Genomic DNA, 19551 nt, shown 5'->3' with positions numbered 1-19551 from the left:
AAATCTTGCATCTCAGGCATAGCTAGGCGATACGGTGCCTTGGCTATCAGAGCCGCAACAGGCATCAAATCGATCCAGAACTCAACCTGCATCTCAGGAGGCACTCCAAGAAACTCCTTTGGAAAAACATTGGGAAAGTCTCGCACAATCGGTACCCTGCTCAACTCTGATGTGGTCTCCACCCTGGAATCCAAAACATAAGCCAGAAACCCATAACAACCCTGTCGAAGAAGCCTCCAAGCCCTCACAGCTGAACAGAGAGCTGGCCCATGCAAAGCTCTCTCACCATGAATGACCAGTTCTCCCCCACTTAGGGTTCGAACTCTCACCAACTGTCGCTCACAATTAATTACGGCCCCATTGGGCCCCAGCCAGTCCATCATGATGATCACCTTTAATCCCCTCAAAGGAATTGGTACCAAGTCGATAGGAAACCTTTTCCCGAACATGTTTATAATACTCCTACGGAATGCCTGTAGTGACAAAGAACATGGTTTGGCATGCGGAATTAAAGCTTGCACAATTGAACATGGTGATTTGGGTGTTTAAGAGATATACTGAATGTATATGGTGTTACAAAAAAGGACTAGATCTAGACTACATAATTAACACACACTTACACACTCACTTCTACATCTCTCAAGCACACCTCTACAAGTGGTATGAACCCACTATATATAGAGGTGTTTACATGTCTCTCTCTCACTCTCTATCTCTCATGTGTCATAAGGCTAATACACCACATGCAAGTGGGTCTACACAAGTCAAACATTTACAAAGTCATGAATGAATAACTTTGCACCCCAACATTCTCCCCCTCAAAGTTAGGAATGAATGACCCGCTTCAAATCTTCCAAAAACAAGCACTACGCGGTTTGAGCCTCAAAGGTGACACATGTCGAAACGAACTTCAATCTTCAATTCTTCCATGATTCTTCAATTTGGGCTCTAGGATGTGAGACCATACAATCCGAGCAGCAACGAATGATTAACTCCAAATAATCACCCCAAAGTTGCACATAAAAACACACCCCAAAAATCTTCAATAAAACCAAACCCATTTCAAATATATCACTTCCGAACATCCAATTGCATCATCTCATAGGCTTCAAAACTTCAAGATCACTTCGGTCTTCAAATCCGCGTAATATGAAAAATTCAAGTTCGAATTTCCATATAAAACTTCTCCCCCTTTTTATAATCGAAATTTGATTATAAAACTCCAAGGAAAAAGAACGTGCTTTATTCGGAATTTTTCATGTCAAAACTCCCCCTTAACATGTGGCATAAACATTGTGCTTCAATCCGAAAAATCCAAAAAATATTGAATTTTTAGCTTCGTTCACGGATCGCCTTTGACAAAATTTCTCAAAAATGGGTAGAAATCATCAATTTCAAAATTCTGCAGTGACCCGTTGCGCCAAAAACAGCCAAATATGCGAAACACACTCCTATTTGCGAAACTGGGTAGAATGTGTAAATTCGCACAAACTGTAGGGACCAGATTTGAAAATTCTGCAATTTCAGCATTTTATGACCCCATTTGCGAAGTTGGGTATAAACTGTCAAAAATGCGAAACTACAGGTACTTGTTTTGACAATTTTTGCATGTTCTTCAAACTTGCGAAGTTGGGCTACTTGTGTTATTTCTTGAAAAGAGCAGGGACCAAATGCGAAACTGTTAGCCTTCTTCCCCAATTCACATTTTACTGTAAAATTCTTTATGTTCTTTCCCATATCATTCGCATCTTAATGTTTCGCATGTTTAACTCACCAAATGCGAATCATAAATGAGATGAATTCGCATTTTGACTCCAAAACAAAACTCCAAATGCGAAATCAATGTTAGCTCTTTAACCAAATGCGAATGAAACACTTTTCTATCAACCTCAAATGCGAACCCGATTTTAGTCTCTGTAACCAAATAAACAAATATGCGAACTCGTCTTTGATCTCATATGCGAACTCACAATTGAGACCCAGATGCGAAGTGAAACAACCATTGCAGATGCAATTTCAAATGCGATCCCCAAAAAAACAGCACACATCAAAGCCTTATGCGAACTGTAATTAATCAAACACAAATTCGCATCATCAAAAACTTTCGCACATCGACCCAAGATATCCCAGTCGATTACTTTTCAATACTCACCATTTGATCGATTGATTTCAAATCCAAATCAAATACCTCTTGACTTCGCATCGCATATTTGTTCTCAGTTTCAAAATCACCGGTTTTTGCTTTATCTATTCATCGACTACAATCATGCGGACTTTATTCCTCAATTCCAAAATCGACTCCAATCACACAAATGCGAACCCAATTTTTGATCTTTTCGCATCCTCCTTCAATTGCTTCATCTGTTCGTTCTTAACATCCATCCAAATCATGCGAATCATTAGAAATCAAAAGTAATTTTTCGTCATCTGTTCATCAATCGATTGTCGATCCTTCGCCTTTCATTCACCAACGATTCTTTTGCTATCAATAACAGTTCTTCCCAAACTCATCGACATCAAGAAAAACACATCGACTATCAATTCCAAATCCAAAAGCAATCCTCAGTCACAATCGATTCTAACTTTCAGTATCAATTTTATCCAAAATCAATTTTGACTCAAAAAAAAATCGATTTTGATTTTTCTTAATGTCTGACCATTCAATTCCAGAAGTGAAATTGATTCAATAATCAAGACAATCGATCAAATGAATCATGACTAAGAAGATCGATTATGTTTAACAAGTAACACATCCGATTCATAAATTGAATCATGATAAAGAACTAAACAGTATAATAGCAACAATCGAGACTCAAGATCAAGAAATCGATTATGATTTTCAGCCAATCAACCGATTAACAAACATTGAAACAACGAGGTTGAAGAATCACAAGCCATCATACAATCAGATGAGTTGAAGGTACAAGTGAGATATGCGTGTGTATAAGTCGATTGACGAACAAGATTTTCAAGTGAATCGTATTTCTTTCAGATTTTTTTTAATGGACGATTAGGCCTAAATGATTTATCAATGAACAGTAACTGATTTGTGATTTGGATTTACGAATTGGATCTGGGCTCAAATGATTTAATTGAATATTAATTGATATACGAAAGTTCTTGGGCTCTATGATTGAACATGAACAGTAACAAATCTTTGAATTGGGCTCACGATAAGGATCAAATGAATTTTAGATCAATGAACAGTAGACACAAATTTGATTTCGTTTTTAGTGAGAATTGATCAAAAAAAAATTGTTGGATCATCAACGTGGTTTTTCAAGAAAAATTTGATCCAACGAGTCAAACGATCATGAATCAAGAACGCAACGCAAGAATTCAATGAAATTAAGAGAGAGACTCACCAAAATTGTTCAAGTTGCGACAAAAATTGCCAAACCGAGAATCGTTCTTCAAAAATCACCTTGATCTTGAAGACCCGCTCTGATACCAATTGTAGTGACAAAGAACATGGTTTGGCATGCGGAATTAAAGCTTGCACAATTGAACATGGTGATTTGGGTGTTTAAGAGATATACTGAATGTATATGGTGTTACAAAAAAGGACTAGATCTAGACTACATAATTAACACACACTTACACACTCACTTCTACATCTCTCAAGCACACCTCTACAAGTGGTATGAACCCACTATATATAGAGGTGTTTACATGTCTCTCTCTCACTCTCTATCTCTCATGTGTCATAAGGCTAATACACCACATGCAAGTGGGTCTACACAAGTCAAACATTTACAAAGTCATGAATGAATAACTTTGCACCCCAACAATACCCTTGCAATGACTAAATGTGATCAGCAATCTCCGCTTCCATAGGGGAATCCAATGTCCCCGGAGTGTCTCAAAACTTCTTGTTGAGTGCAAGAGATACAAAAGATTAGGTAGCCCCTGAATCGAAAAGAATATGAGTCAATAATCCATTGACCAAAAAGGTCCCTATACAATATCATAACAACATAAGCATGATAATAAAACAATAAAGATAAGGATAAGTCACATACTAGTTACGATGTCCAGCGCTGCTCAGGCCTCATCTGTGGTCAACTAAACTGCTATGCTCTTCATTGCAGGAGTCTCCGCCTTGACCTGGCGACCATCCGTAATCCTCAATGTGGTGGGCGTAGGCGCCGCCACTGCTTCTCCAGACAACCTCGGACAATCGTCCTTTTTATGACCGGTTTGGTTGCAGTGAAAACAAATCAAGGCCCTCTTAGGCAGTCCTTGCTCATATGGTCCAGTTGGCCACACCCAAAACATCATGATCTCACTTATCGACAAGGTCCACTGTGCGGCTTGCCGCACTTGGCACATCGGCCCCGACTCTGCTGGCCTCTACTGTGAACATCGGTGGTCTTAGGCTTCTTAGCCTGACCCACTGCCGTATGAACCTGCTCCGTCTTCCACTTCGTGCGGAGCTCTAACTTGATTTCCTGCTCACGGGACTTCTCAATCATGTCATTCATGGTTTCACACCCTGAGAAACTCACAAACCCCCGGATATCATCCCTCAGCATAACATGATATCTCATCTTCCTCTTCTCCTCATCCGCAACGTACTGCGAAACCAACAATGCCCTCTCTCTAAACTTAGCGGTAATCTACGACACCGACTCCGTAGTCTACTGAAGGTCCTGGAACTCCCTCACTAGCTGTTGCACTTTAATGGCTGATACAAACTCCCAATCAAATCTCCGGACAAACTCACCCCAAGTCATTTCAGTCACACCCGCCGATCCTACCTTGCGGGTAACCTCCTCCCACCAGTCCCGCGCTCGGTCCCTCAACATATAGGATGCGAATCCCACCTTTGCCGCATCAAGAAAAAAACTCGTGCGTTGAGCATTCTCCATGTCAGCGATCCAACGACGACTAGCGATGGAGTCCTTAATCCCAAAGAACTCGAGCGCACCACATGCCTTGAACTCCCATAATGAGGGAGTTCAAGCCCCAATCTGACCCATAGCGATCTCGGCTCGGAAGGACCTGAGTCGCTCCTCCATAATCTCCATGATCCCCTCCTTGTCGATACCAAAAATCATCGGGGTATCCTAGATTAAAAATTTTAATCTAGGATACCCCGATGATATATATATATATATATATATATATATATATATATATATATATATATATGGAATGATCATTTGCGAACTCATATATTACCGAGAACTTGAGAACTAAAAGTGGACCACTAGATTAAAAATTTTAAGGGCTCTGATTTTTTATGGCAATCTCGTAATTAACAAAAGCTTGAATGGTGTATACGGGCTTTTAACAAAAATTGTGAGGGTAAACTGGGAATGAGATTTTCACATCCCGAAAACTCATTCTCTCTCTCTCTCTCTCATGTACGTCGTTCACTCGTCCTCACCGTCTCCCTCCTCTCTTCGGCCACGACATTTGCTCCATCTTTGCCTCTGTTTGTGGCGATAGTATCCTCGCCGAATCTAGAGGATTGTACATCAACCAGCGACCACGACCTGCATCGACATATCACTTTCTTCATCGTCTCATTCTCGGCTTCAGACAAGGATCCACAATCGATCCATATTTCATAGTCATTATAACCGATTGATGTTGAATCTGAAATCCTCCAATGATTTAAGCTTCATTCTTGTCGATCATGAACAATTTCTGTAAGTATTTATTTTATTTTCATTTTGAATCTAAAATCCTTCGTAAATCTCTCTTTCAAGTACGTCCTCCTCACTTCCTCACCTCTCCAATGAAGTTAGGGTTTCTTCATTTGTGATTTTATGGTGACTGAAATTGGACTTACAAATCTGTTTTACCATGTCGTTCCCCAAAACCCTACTGAAATAGGTATGGGTTTGACCATGTCGATTGGTTAGGGTTTAGAAACCAACAAAATTGATATCAAATTAGAGTTTCAAATCCTTCAGCGGCTTGCCAATAAACAGTAACATAAAAAAGAGATTAATTTTATTCGTGCTGTTGATGTGGACATGTAATTGATTTTAGTTATACCTCTCAGAAATCACAATTTCACATTAAAATATACTAGCAACATGTATTTGGTAATTAAAAAATGTCATATATGCAATCATATTTGATGTTATCAGGCGATATTTGACTCATAAATCTTTTATCAATTAGCATGATCTCTGTTTCATTAATGCTTTTACAACTATTTTGCTGTTGAATTTTGCTCTTATTTGAGGTTGTTTGGCATCCTGTTTCTTTTATATTTGGTGCTTTCTACTAGTCATTTGCTATGTTTTCTAATATTATGCATATTTATAAATACAAATATGTTTTCTGATTTCATTCATATCTATAGACGCTATATTACTGTAGAACATACAATCCTAAAATAGTTGCATTGTTTATTGGATCTAGTTATTTGGGGAAATTAAGGATGTAACATCACGACTCCCAGGTATGAACTTCAAGAATTTTTATACATCATTTAAGACCTACTCGACGAGATTGAGGCCCAAAATCGTCATGTAGAAACTGATCAGGCCGCGTGGTTTATGGAACCTACTCGACGAGTTGGAGGACCGCAACTCGACGAGTGGAGGTTGTGCATGAAAAACCTAATTTTTAGGGTTTGTACCTTATTTAAAGGACGTTAAGTCCCCCTCACCAGCCTCTCTTATCACTTTACAGTCCAGAGAAATCCTAATCAAGATAACCTTCCATTTTGAGAGTGTATAAGGGTAAAGAGTGTGTGTTTGGTGCATTTCTTGAAGAAGCTTGAAGTGGTGAGTGCATAACTGAAGGAAGGGGCTGTAGATCCAACTTTTTTCATTGTTGTAGCAGCCATCTTGAGGTATAGAGCTGCTACCTTGACCTTGTTGGATAAGGTCTCTAAGTTCATAACTATATTTGGTATGTACTTGACCCGATCCGACATGGTCCATTTGGGTTGAATGGCATCATGCATTTGGATAGACTAAATGAGAGAAATAACACTTGCGGTTTATTAATATATTATAAGTTCTAATATATTAATAGTATTATTTAATTAGTATTGATCAATAATTAATTTGGAATTAATTAAGTGATCAAAAGATAACCAATTAAATATATGGGTTGATTATGTAAATCATCCAAAACTTGTATAGTGGGCTAAAAGGCTTCATGGATTATCAAGTTGGGTTAAACCCATAGGATGCTCCATGGATTCTCTATGGGAGTTACAAACTCATGGGTCATGGAAATGAAGAGTCATGTCACATTAGGGTTTACATGGTGTAACCCTAGATGTGACACACTATATAAGGAACATGATACTCACCAAAATCAGCTAGACACTAAGAACAAGAGAGGGCAAGCTGATTTTTACAAGTGTTATACATACTCTAAAGTTATTCCAAAGCATTTGGTGTTGTGTGAAGCATTTGAGGCATCACACTTGGGGTGCTAGGCTCTCAAGGTTTTCAAGGAATCATATCAACTACAAGGTATGTAATTCTAGCCACCTTTTAGATTAAAAGTTCCCCATGTATGCTAGATAGGATTATGAACCTTGGAAATCATATTTTGCATGTAGTTTAGACAAACATAGATCCAAGGTTTTCTAGGGTTGCATGTACACTTAGGGGTGTTAGAATGCTCAAAACCCATCAGTGGTATCAGAGCCTAGGCTTGTTTGTTAATACTTGATGCAAAATAGTTTAAAAAATCGATTTTTGAGCTGTCTGCACAGGGGACTCGACGAGTCCAAGTGAAAATGCAACCAACTCGGCGAGTCAGTTCGTGCACTCGACGAGTTGGCCAGGAAGAGTGCAGAATTTCGATTTTTGCTGCTGGAAATGGACTAGAAACATTACCCTAAACTGTTTTGGTGTTGTAAAACTTGTTTTACATGGTGTAATGGTTGTTCTAATCCATTTACAATGGCTAATATCAATTTTTCATGATTTTATGTGTTCATATGTTCTTGAAACTTTGATATGAATATTCATGTTCTTATGAGTTTTTGATAGATCATAGGAATTACTTGTTTAAATGTTTAATTCATGATCTTTATGTGTTTTAATGGAGTCCATAACTTGTCCTCAAGTTATGGATAACCAAAAGTCTCTTTGTGTTAAAAAACCACTTAAAGAACACATAAATTATAAAATGAAGAGTCTTCATTTTAATAACTCATAAGTTATGAATTTGAAAGGTTTTGTAAAGTTACAAAACTTGCCCTCATGTTTTGGAACATGTAAAGTCACTTAATAAACTTTAGTTCCAACCCCTAGATTTTTAAAAATTTAAAAATCAACCCTTATACTTTATAATATTATAAGTTAATAATATATATATTTATATGTGTGTGTGTATGTATGTATGTATGTATGTATGTATGTATGTATAAGAGCAAGTCGTCTTACCATTAGTAGGCCTCATTCATGAAGCCGGTCTATAAGGGGGGTATAAGGTTGCTGCCTATAAAATGGCAGCTTAATAGGTGTCCACTCTCACCCACCGCTTCCTTGATCGGTGGAGGGTCGTCAGCCGACCGGGTAGGACAAGGACTTATAAATTCTCATTAAAAGTATGATGAATATTATATAGTAACTAAATGTTTTATTAAATTCCCAATCTTAGTTACTTTAGGAAAATGCGAATAAGGTGCTAATCCATGAAATTACACTTTACACTTTGTTTAAGTCGTTAGTGGAGCGTGTGTGGTTAACTGGCACACTTACATGGACTTAACAAGGTAGGTAAAGGGTGACTTAAAGTTTATTAAAGGTCGGTGGAGCGCGTGTGGTTAACCGGCACATTGATTGAGTGATAAACTTTAAGGGTACCAAGTGATTTGCATGGTTACTTCACACCTCATTTTGTGATCCTCGGTATCCCAGTCACAAAACTTGGAGGGCACACTCGAGATTGAAACATGCCTTTGAAAAGTTCATTGAATCTCAAAAGATTCTAGGAATTTCTAAGAACCAATTAAAACCTAATAATTTATATTGTGGTTTTTGGTGGAAATTGGTGAATCGTCATTCACCTACCTTTCAAATATGTTATAGCTTATATTACAACATACCTCTTCAAAGTTATGATATATTGTCATTGGATCCTAGACTTAATATTACATTTGGGTGTTTTATTAAGGACAATCTTTATATCTAAACTAAACTTGTTCTCTTCTTTTCAGATGTCTTCCAACAACACTGCTTCTGGCTCAAACCCTACTGGCTCATTTTCCCTCATGAACCTATGTGGGAGGGTCATCTTCGATGGTTCCAACTTTATGGATTGGATCCGGAACATTAGAATGGTGACTCATTACGAGGACAAGGAATATGTCCTTGATAAGGAGCTAAAGGAGATCGATGAGTCTACTGCTACTCCCCAAGAGATCGCTGACTTTTAGACTCATGAAAGAGATGCCACCAAAGTGGCATGCATCATGATGGCCACCACGGAAGATGAACTCCAGAAGTCCTATGAGGACTGCTACCCTTTTGAGATGCACCAAGATATGATGGAAAGATACCATCAGAGTGCTCTTCAAAAGCGGTATGAAATAATCTCCTCCATGATAACAACCAGGATGAAGGATGGAGAATCCGTCACGAGCCACATGCAGAAAATGCAAAGGTATGTGGATAGTTTGTTGAAGCTTAATGTGAACTTCCCCGAGGTGCTTGAAATAGATATTATTTTGCACTCCTTACCCTCGTGTTATGATCAATTCCGCATGACATACCACATGAATAAGGAAGAAGTCACACTCAGCAAACTTCAAGGACTCCTAAAGACCGCAGAAACATGTCTTAAAGGTAAGTCGGTTGTTAACTCTCTTACTCCTACTCCAAACTCTGCCCCTATCTTGGCAATCGGGAAAGGTAGAGGGAAGAAGAGGAAGAGCACTTCGAAGGGTACCAAGGCTAGGACCCTTGATGGCTCTTCTTCAAGTGGAACCAAGAAAGGTTTCGTCACTTGTTCTTTTGACCCAAAAGAGGCTGAATGCTTCTATTGCCATGAAAAGTTGCATTGGAAGCGGAACTGCCCAAAGTACCAGCAAGATGTGAAGGATGGGAAAGTTAAACCCAACCATGCAGGTATTTACACTATTCTATCTAATAACTCACCCTATTCTAACTCTTGGGTCCTTGATACCGATTGTGGTATTCATATATGTTCTGATTTGCAGGGACTAAGAAGAAGTGAGAATGTGGAGCATGGAAAGATAAACTTCATCATCGGAAATATGAAAGCTTCACATATCACCAAGATTGGAGTTTATTCTTTGTTGCTAAGTAGTGGGTTTCCTTTAGATTTGAATAAATGTTGTTATTCGCCAGAAATGGCAAGAAATATTATTTCTTTTCATGCTTTGTACAAACATGGGTTTACCTTTTCTGTTGATAATGAAATTGGTAGAATAAATGCTTTCTTTAATAACGTTCTTTATTTTAAAGCATTACCTTATGATGGTGTGTATGAAGTTTTATCTATTGTAAATAATCTAGGAAATAATGTGTTGTGTATTGATTATTCTGATAATAATAACTTGGATAAAGCATCATTATGACATTGTCGTCTTGGACATGTGAGCAAGAAACGCATAGGCCAACTCCAAAAGGATGGAGCCATTTGACCTAAAGTCAGATGATAGTTGTGAATCAGGCTTAGTTGGAAAAATGACAAAGTCACCCTTCACTAGTTCTTGTGCTAGGGGTGAAGGTTTGTTAGATCTAGTGCACACGGATGTGTGTGGACTCTTCAAATCTGCCACAAGGGATGCTAATCGTTATTATTTGACTTTTACTGATGATTATAGTAGATATGGATATGTATATTTAATAAAGCATAAGTCAGAGACTTTTGAAAGGTTTAAAGAGTTTAAACAGGAAGTCGAGAATCAATTGGGCAGGAACATTAAGATGCTTCAATCCGATCGTGGTGGTGAGTATCTTAGTACAGAGTTCCTCGAATATCTTAAGGAATGTGGGATTATCTCACAATTGACACCTCCCAAGACACCACAACTTAATGGTGTGGCTGAGAGGCTCAATCGAACCTTGTTGGATATGGTTCGTTCCATGATGAGTCGAGCTTCACTACCAATCTCATTTTGGGGGCATGCCTTAGAGACTGCCGCCCATATCCTTAATCTGGTCCCTACAAAGAAAATTTCCAAAACTCCTCATGAGATGTGGACTGGTAAAGTTCCTAAACTAGACCACATCAAGATTTGGGGTTGCGAGGCTTTCGTGAGACGCGAGACTCATGATAAGCTCGAACCTCGAAGTGAGAGGTGTATTTTCATCTGCTACCCACAGAAATCCTTTGGTTACCTCTTCTACAGACCTAGTGACAATGTGGTATTTGTATCAAGGAGGGGTGTCTTTCGAGAAAGTGAGTTCATAAGCCAAGGAAATAGTAGGAGGCAAATTGACCTTGAAGAAATTCAAGAGTCAAGTGGTGAAGGAACTTCAAACCCTAGCACTCAACCTGAGGAGGAAACTCCTGTTGAGCCAATTGAAAAGTCTGTACCTCTGAGGCGTTCCACAAGGGTTAGGAATGCACCTGAGCATTATTATGGTTTCCATATTACTGCAGAAGGTGAGACACTTATCAGTGATGAGACATTGGTAAGTCTGGATGAACCTAACAGTTATGCGGAAGCGATGATAGGCCTCGAGTTTGCCAAATGGAAAGAGACAATGGACATCGAAATACAGTCCATGTATGACAATCAAGTTTGGAACTTGGTTGAAAATGTACCAGGTCGTAATGCAGTTGGGTGCAAATGGATATTCAATAAGAAAACCGACATGAATGGTAATGTATACATGTATAAGGCGCGACTGGTTGCAAATGGCTTTTCTCAAACTTCAGGAGTTGATTATGATGAGACCTTTTCACTAGTAGCAAAGATTAAGTCCATTAGGGTTCTGTTAGCCATCGATGCATTTCATGATTATGAAATATGGCAAATGGATGTCAAAACTGCCTTCCTTAATGGAAGTTTGGCTGAAGATGTTTACACGTGTCATCCAGAGGGTTTTGTCAGTACAGAGTACCCGAATAGAGTGTGTAAGCTCGAGAAATCCATTTATGGATTGAAACAGGAACCTCGCAGATGGAATCTTTTTGCTTCGATGAGAAAGTCAAAGAGTTTGGCTTTTCGAGGAGTGAATATGAATCTTGTGTCTATGTCAAGGCTAGTGGGAGTATAGTTAGTTTTTCGGTACTGTATCTGGATGACATACTACTCATAGGAAATGACATCCCAACCTTGCAAGAAGTGAAGTCCTGGCTTGGGAAGTGTTTCTCTATGAAAGACCTAGGAGAAGCTTCTTATATTCTGGGGATAACGATTCTGAGAGAACGGAGTAAAAGACTAATTTGACTTAGTCAGAGTACCTACTTGGATAAGGTGCTGAAGAGGTTCAACATGCAGGAGTTCAAGAAAATAGAGTTACCCATCCAGAGTAACGCCAGGCTGAGTAAAACTCAGATCCCAAGTACTGAGGCTGAGATAGCATAAATGAGTCGAGTACATTATGTTTCTACAGTAGGCTCGATTATGTATGCTATGACTTGCACTCGTCCTGATGTGGCCTTTTCCTTGAGCATGGTCAGCAGATATCAGCGGAACCCTGGCAAGGCTCACTGGACTGCGGTAAAGAATATCCTCAAGTACCTGCGGAGGACTAAGGACTGGGTCCTTACCCTCGGTGGGAGTGATGACTTGAGAGTTGTAGGGTATAGTGATGCTAGCTTTCAGACTGATAGGGATAACTTCCGCTCTCAGTCAGGCTGGGTCTTTACCTTAAATGGAGGAGCAATTACTTGGAAGAGTTCCAAGAAGGAGACAGTGGCTGATTCAACTTGCGAATCAGAGTATATAGCAGCAAGCGAGGCAGCAAAGGAGGCGATATGGCTGAAGAACTTCATTGGAGACCTTGGAGTTGTACCAGCGATAAAGGAGCCAATGGAAATTTTATGTGATAGTGAAAATGCAGTTGCCTTAGCCAAGGAACCAAGGGATCACGGGAGATCCAGACACATCGACAGAAAATACCATTTCATCAGACATCGAATAGAAGAAGGACTCCTCGTGGCAAAGAGGGTATCATCGGATGAGAACCCAGCAGATCCCCTCACGAAGGGACCGAGTCGGGTTACGCATCTCCAGCATGCTCGAAGCATAGGGCTGAAGGATGATATTAGTTTTAGTAGTTATATAATTTTGAAATTTGTAAAGTGTAATTGACATTTGATGATGCATAAAAGTTGTGTTTATTTATGAGTAAAGTGTTGCTATCTTTTGTCAATTGTTTACTATATTTCTTTTGCATGTTTTGACTTCCAGAATAATTATGGTTGGTATATCATATTATTTGAATTCTCCACAGTCGGTCAGATGTTAGAAGTAGGTATGAATCAAGACTGTCATGGGTTGGTTGCAGAGGCCTAAGTTTTTGGACAGGGCTACAACACTCATGAGTGCTCATAAGTTCTGAGCATTGGAATCAACCCACGCTCACTGGTATCACTTCATGGAATTTATCTCGAGTGATCGTGACACGATAATATCATATAAGTCTTCAAACCTAGAGATATGACTTATTGCCTATGAGTTGGTTATGCATTGATCGTACGAAACCGCATTAGTAACTCGGTGTTATAAAACGTACTTTTGTGTGTGATTCAACAAGTAGTAGAATAATCATATGAGTCGAAGTTAATATGTTCCTTCTTGGATTAGAAGCGATATATGGGCCCCTCGATAATTTTGTTTTGACCTATGTACCGGGCCCGGTCAGAACTAAGTTGATGTGTTCAATTAAGTTCTTTGTCAAAAAAATCGGAAATCAGGAAACAAACTGCTGGACAATAAGTAAGACATTGTTCCATGTATTTTTCCGGCTGATATCTAGAACAGAGGATTATATGATCACTTACCTAAAATGGCGCATCATCATCTTCTCAGTTCCGAGAGACCTTGAAAGAGCTACGATTGCTGATCGGTTCCTGAAGTCATACTTACAGATATAATTATTAGACTTATTCAAGTGGGAGACTGTTGGATAAGGTGTCTAAGTCCATAACTATATTTGGTATGTACTTGATCCGACCCGACATGGTCCATTTGGGTTGCATGGCATCATGCATTTGGATAGACTAAATGAGAGAAATAACACTTGTGGTTTATTAATATATTACAAGTTCTAATATATTAATAGTATTATTTAATTAGTATTGATCAAGAATTAATTTGGAATTAATTAAGTGATCAAAAGATGACTAATTAAATATATGGGTTGATTATGTAAATCATCCATAACTTGTAAAGTGGGCTAAAAGGATCCATGGATTATCAAGTTGGGTTAAACCCATAGGATGCTCCATGGGAGTTACAAACCCATGGGTCATGGAAATGAAGAGTCATGTCACATTAGGGTTTACATGGTGTAACCCTAGATGTGACACACTATATAAGGAACTTGATACTCACCAAAATCGGATAGACACTAAGAACAAGAGAGGGCAAGCCGATTTTTACAAGTGTTATACATACTCTAAAGTTATTCAAAAGCATTTGGTGTTGTATGAAGCATTTGAGGCATCACACTTGGGGTGCTAGGCTCTCAAGGTTTTCAAGGAATCATATCAACTACAAGGTATGTAATTCTAGCCACCTTTTAGATTAAAAGTTCCCCATGTATGCTAGATAGGATTATGAACCTTGGAAATCATATTTTGCATGTATTTTAGACAAACATAGATCCAAGGTTTTCTAGGGTTGCATGTACACTTAGGGGTGTTAGAATGCTCAAAACCCATCAGACCTTTCATTACTTAGATCTCCTCTCATGAAAAAAATGGTCCTTTTTGGTACATCTTGGAGTCATTCTCGGATTTGGGCTTGTCATGAGGACATGACTTTAGATCTAAACCCCCTTAGGCCTCCTTAGTCCTAAAGACTCAAGCTTTGTCAAGCTTTGGCCAACTTCCATGCCCTAGATCTATTATTTAGCTTAGTATTGGTTTTTTGACCCCTTTTATGCCTTTCATGCACGTAAAGTTAGGCTAAATCTGTAGTTTAGGGCCTTGGAGTCGACTGGAAAGGGTTGAACACATTAAGACAGGAAAACTCGACGAGTTCGATAAGGGTTTTCCCACTTTCTGGATTATGAGTGAACTCGGCAAGTTGGTGAGATAACTCGACGTGTTTGTTAAGGTTTTTCCGATCTTCTGGACACTACATGAACTCGACGAGTTGTTTGCCAACTTGGCGAGTTGGCTCGAGTTTTCACGGTTTCTGAGTTCTGAAGGAACTCGAGGAGTCAGTAAGCAACACTTGACAAGTTGGGTCAACATGGACTGTTGACCTTGACCATTAACTTTGACTTTGACCATGGTTGACCAAGTTTGACTTTTGGGGGTATTTTGGTAATTTGGGATTCTAATGGAATAAGTCATATGGTGGTTATAGAAAATCACAGATGAAGAAACCCTAACTTCAGTGGAGAGGTGAGGAAGTGAGGAGGACGTACTTGAAAAAGAGATTTACAAAGGATTTCAGATTCAAAATGCAAATAAAATAAATACTTACATAAATTGTTCATGATCGACAAGAATGAAGCTTAAATCATTGGAGGATTTCAGATTCAACATCAATCGGTTATAATGACTATGAAATATGGATCGGTTGTGGATCCTTGTTTGAAGCTGAGAAGGAGATGATGAAGAAAGTGATATTTCGATGCAGCTGGTGGTCGCTGGTTGATGTACAATCCTCCAGATTCGGCGGGGATACTTTCGCCACCAACAGAAGTAAAGATGGAGCAAATGTCGTGGCCGGAGAGAGGAGGGAGACGGTGAGGACGAGTGGACGACGTATGTGTGTGTGTGAGAGAGAGAGAGATAGATAGATAGAGAGAGAATGAGTTTTAGGGATGTGAAAATCTCATTCCCAGTTTACCATCGCGATTTTTGTTAAAAGCCCGTATACATCATTCAAGCTTTTGTTAATTACGAGATTGCCATAAAAAATCAGAGCCCTTAAAATTTTTGATCTAGTGGTCCACTTTTAGTTCTTAAGTTTTCAAGAATATATGAGTTCGCAAATGATCATTCCATATATATATATATATATATATATATATATATATATATATATATATATATATATATATATATATATATATAAATTAACGGCGAACAAAATATATTAGAAAACAAAAAAGGGGCTAAAAGCGAGGATTTCAAGCCACGTTACACAAAATGTTTGACAAATGAGACATACACCAAAAGGACCAATCAAGCATAGAACAATTGGACCTATTTTTAATCCAAGTGAATCACATATGAATCACATGTGATTCACATATAAATCACATGTGATCACATGTAATTCACAAGTGAATCATATATGAATTACATTTGATTCACATATAAATCACATGTGATTCACGTATAAATCACATGTAATTCACATATGAATCACATATAAATTATATGTAAGTCACAAGTGAATCACATATGAATTACGTCTATATGCACACATGCATTTTGTGTGAGTGTTATTCGTTTTCATTTTCTTGTGAATTTCACATTTGAATAAAGATACAATAACATATGAATATCTCATTATATAATCGCATGTGAATCTTACATGATATATACATATGCATTTTGTGAGTGTTATTGCATTAATCATTTTTTTCTTGTAGATTTGAAAAATTTTTGAAAATTTTTGAAGATGTAAAAAATGATAAATTGAAGAAAATATGGGAACCTTGATATGAAGAAATGATAACATTGTGAATCTTTGTAGCATTTTTTATTTTTTATATTTTATTTTGTATCGAATAAAATACTTTGTACTATTATGTTTATAGATTGATTAATAAAAATAATATTTTTTATAATTTACTTACGGACATTATAGTATGAGAAATATGAATATATGCATTCGAAAAACTATGCATATGTGCCCCTAAACGTTGATTTTTTTGTTAAAAAATTAGAGTTTTTTTTTTTTTTTTTTTAATATTCTAGTTTTTTTTTTTATAAATTTATAATTTTTTTTTTCAATAACACAAAAAGTTGAACATTAAATGAGATTGTTAGGATGATGATCAAGCCGTTATTAAGTTACTTTGATCTAATTTTCCATCTTAACGGATGTTATATATATATATATATATATATATATATATATATATATATATATATATATATATATATATATATATATAATTTCACTGAAACCTTGAAAGGAGCAAGCATGTCATTCTCTTTATTCCACCATTGAATTTTGTAAACACACCCACTCCACCATGGGCACAAGATTCCTCACAACAGGCTACCAGCCTGCCATCCCCTGCATTAGTTTGTTTATTTCTTTACTTTTCAGAATTTAAGGGTCCCAACTTGTACGCTATGGGTCTTTGTACATGTGCATTAAAAACCATGGAGTTTATAACATGGTAAAGTATAGAACAAAAACTTCGATCCAAAGAGTAGCAATCGTACATCATTCCAAATATGGTTGTTACGCGTTACACCATTGGTAAATCTGCTTTTAATCTCAAAAGCGACTATACAATTTTCATATTACTAATTAATATGTAGACCGTTTCCAACTCAATATCATTTAAAAAAAATTGTATAAATGGTTGTATAAATAATATTTTATCTCTGACCTTATTACATTCTTTTCACATTTTTTACATTAAAAAAGTATATTACATAATATATTCTCTATTACATTCATTACATACCTTTTTACATTAAAAGAGTATATTACATAATATATTCTTGTTTTAGTACTTATATTGATGGTTAAAAAGAGGAAAAATGACTTAATAGGGTAAGATACTTTTTGAAACATACATATTTAGTCTTTATTTATTTATTTATTTATTTATTTATTTATTTTTTTTGTAAAATAAACCCTTATACTTTATTTTTTTGTAACAATGCAATCCTTGTAACCGGCTATACCCGGTATACCGGTCATATACGAATTTTTTTTAGGGAAAATGACTTGATTGGGTAAGATATTTTTTAAATTGTACACATTTAGTCCTTATTATTATTTTTTTTTTGTAAAATAAACCCTCATACTTTATTAATATGTACACATTAGGTCATTTTCACCAGATTCTACAGGTTTCGCTGATGTGGAAGCACAAGTGACACTAAATAGCAATTAATTAGCTTAGTCACCCGAGGTGGGTGATCCTCCAGCAACAAAAAAAGGGCGGCGAGCCTTCTCTTTCTCGTCTCTCTTCCTTCCGGTCGAACAACAACAACCAAACATCCTTTACCTGTTGTGTTTCTCCAATCTGTCTCTCTTTGCCTCCATCTTTGAGATATGTTGCCAGAAAAAGAAGAAAGAATCGACGAGGGGGCTACCAGAGCAGCTCCTCGCCACCAACTACAGTCTCTACTTCCTTCTGCCTCCCCCTTCGACCTTGTTGTTTTTGCCATCATTCCTCCTTGCTACCAGTGATCTGTAGGAACACACAAAGGAGTAGCCGAAGATTAGGGTTCTCCCTCTTTTTCATGATGAATAAAAGTTGGAAAAATCTCGTTGTGGATATGTGGATGCCACCCGGGTATTTCATTTCAACAAAATAAAAGAAAGGGAAAATGACTGGATAGGGTAAGATACTTTTTGAAATGTACATATTTAGTCATTTATTCTTTTTTTTTTTGTAAAATAAACCCTTCCACGTCAGCAAAACCTGCAGAATCCGGTGAAAAAGACCTAATGTGTACATATTAATAAAGTATAAGAGTTTATTTTACAACAAAAAAAGAATAAGGACTAAATGTGTACATTTCAAAAAGTATCTTACCCTATCAAGTCATTATCCCTTAAAAAGAACATTCAACTTATTATCTTTTCATAAATTTATTTACCATCTTTTTTATAAATTATAACCAAATAAATTATTTGTATATTGCTATATAATATCAATTTAATATATAGCATTATATTATAATTAATAACTTTTTAAATATACCTAATCGTATTTTAAAAGCTATAAAACAGATAAACAAATTTGAGTGATAAAAATGACATATGAAAGTTTGATACTATTTTGGTATGAATGAATTATATGAAAAATTAGGTTATATAGTTGTGTGAGTTGGAAACACCCTTATTATAAATAAATAAATGAATAATGCTAGGACATGCTCTTGGTATCGTCATACTGAATCGGTCTGGGTTATATAGTTTGTGCTAAATATCTGTAACGTCTTATTTTCACAACAATTTTTTTTATTATTTTTATTAAGGTAAAACTCCATAAAATAAGAATTGTATTAAGAAATACATTTGATCTAGATAACATTTGCAAAATCAGAGTAATATTAAAACGCAAAATCTTCATTGCTATTGATGAATGTGTACAGTCACGCATTCGCATTCCCATGATAACTAATGATACATGTAACAATAAGCAACTGGGTAAACACAAAGCTTAGTGAGTTTTCCCCAAAATACCCTAAACAAAAAGCATACTAGCATGCATAACGGGCCCACAATCATCGGATTGGAATACCCTGACCCAATTAGCC

The sequence above is a fragment of the Lactuca serriola genome, chromosome 8 (genome assembly GCF_051521515.1).
Source record: "Lactuca serriola cultivar US96UC23 chromosome 8, Lser_US96UC23_V15, whole genome shotgun sequence".
Taxonomy (NCBI): domain Eukaryota; kingdom Viridiplantae; phylum Streptophyta; class Magnoliopsida; order Asterales; family Asteraceae; genus Lactuca; species Lactuca serriola.
Note: the sequence above shows the minus strand (reverse complement) of the source record.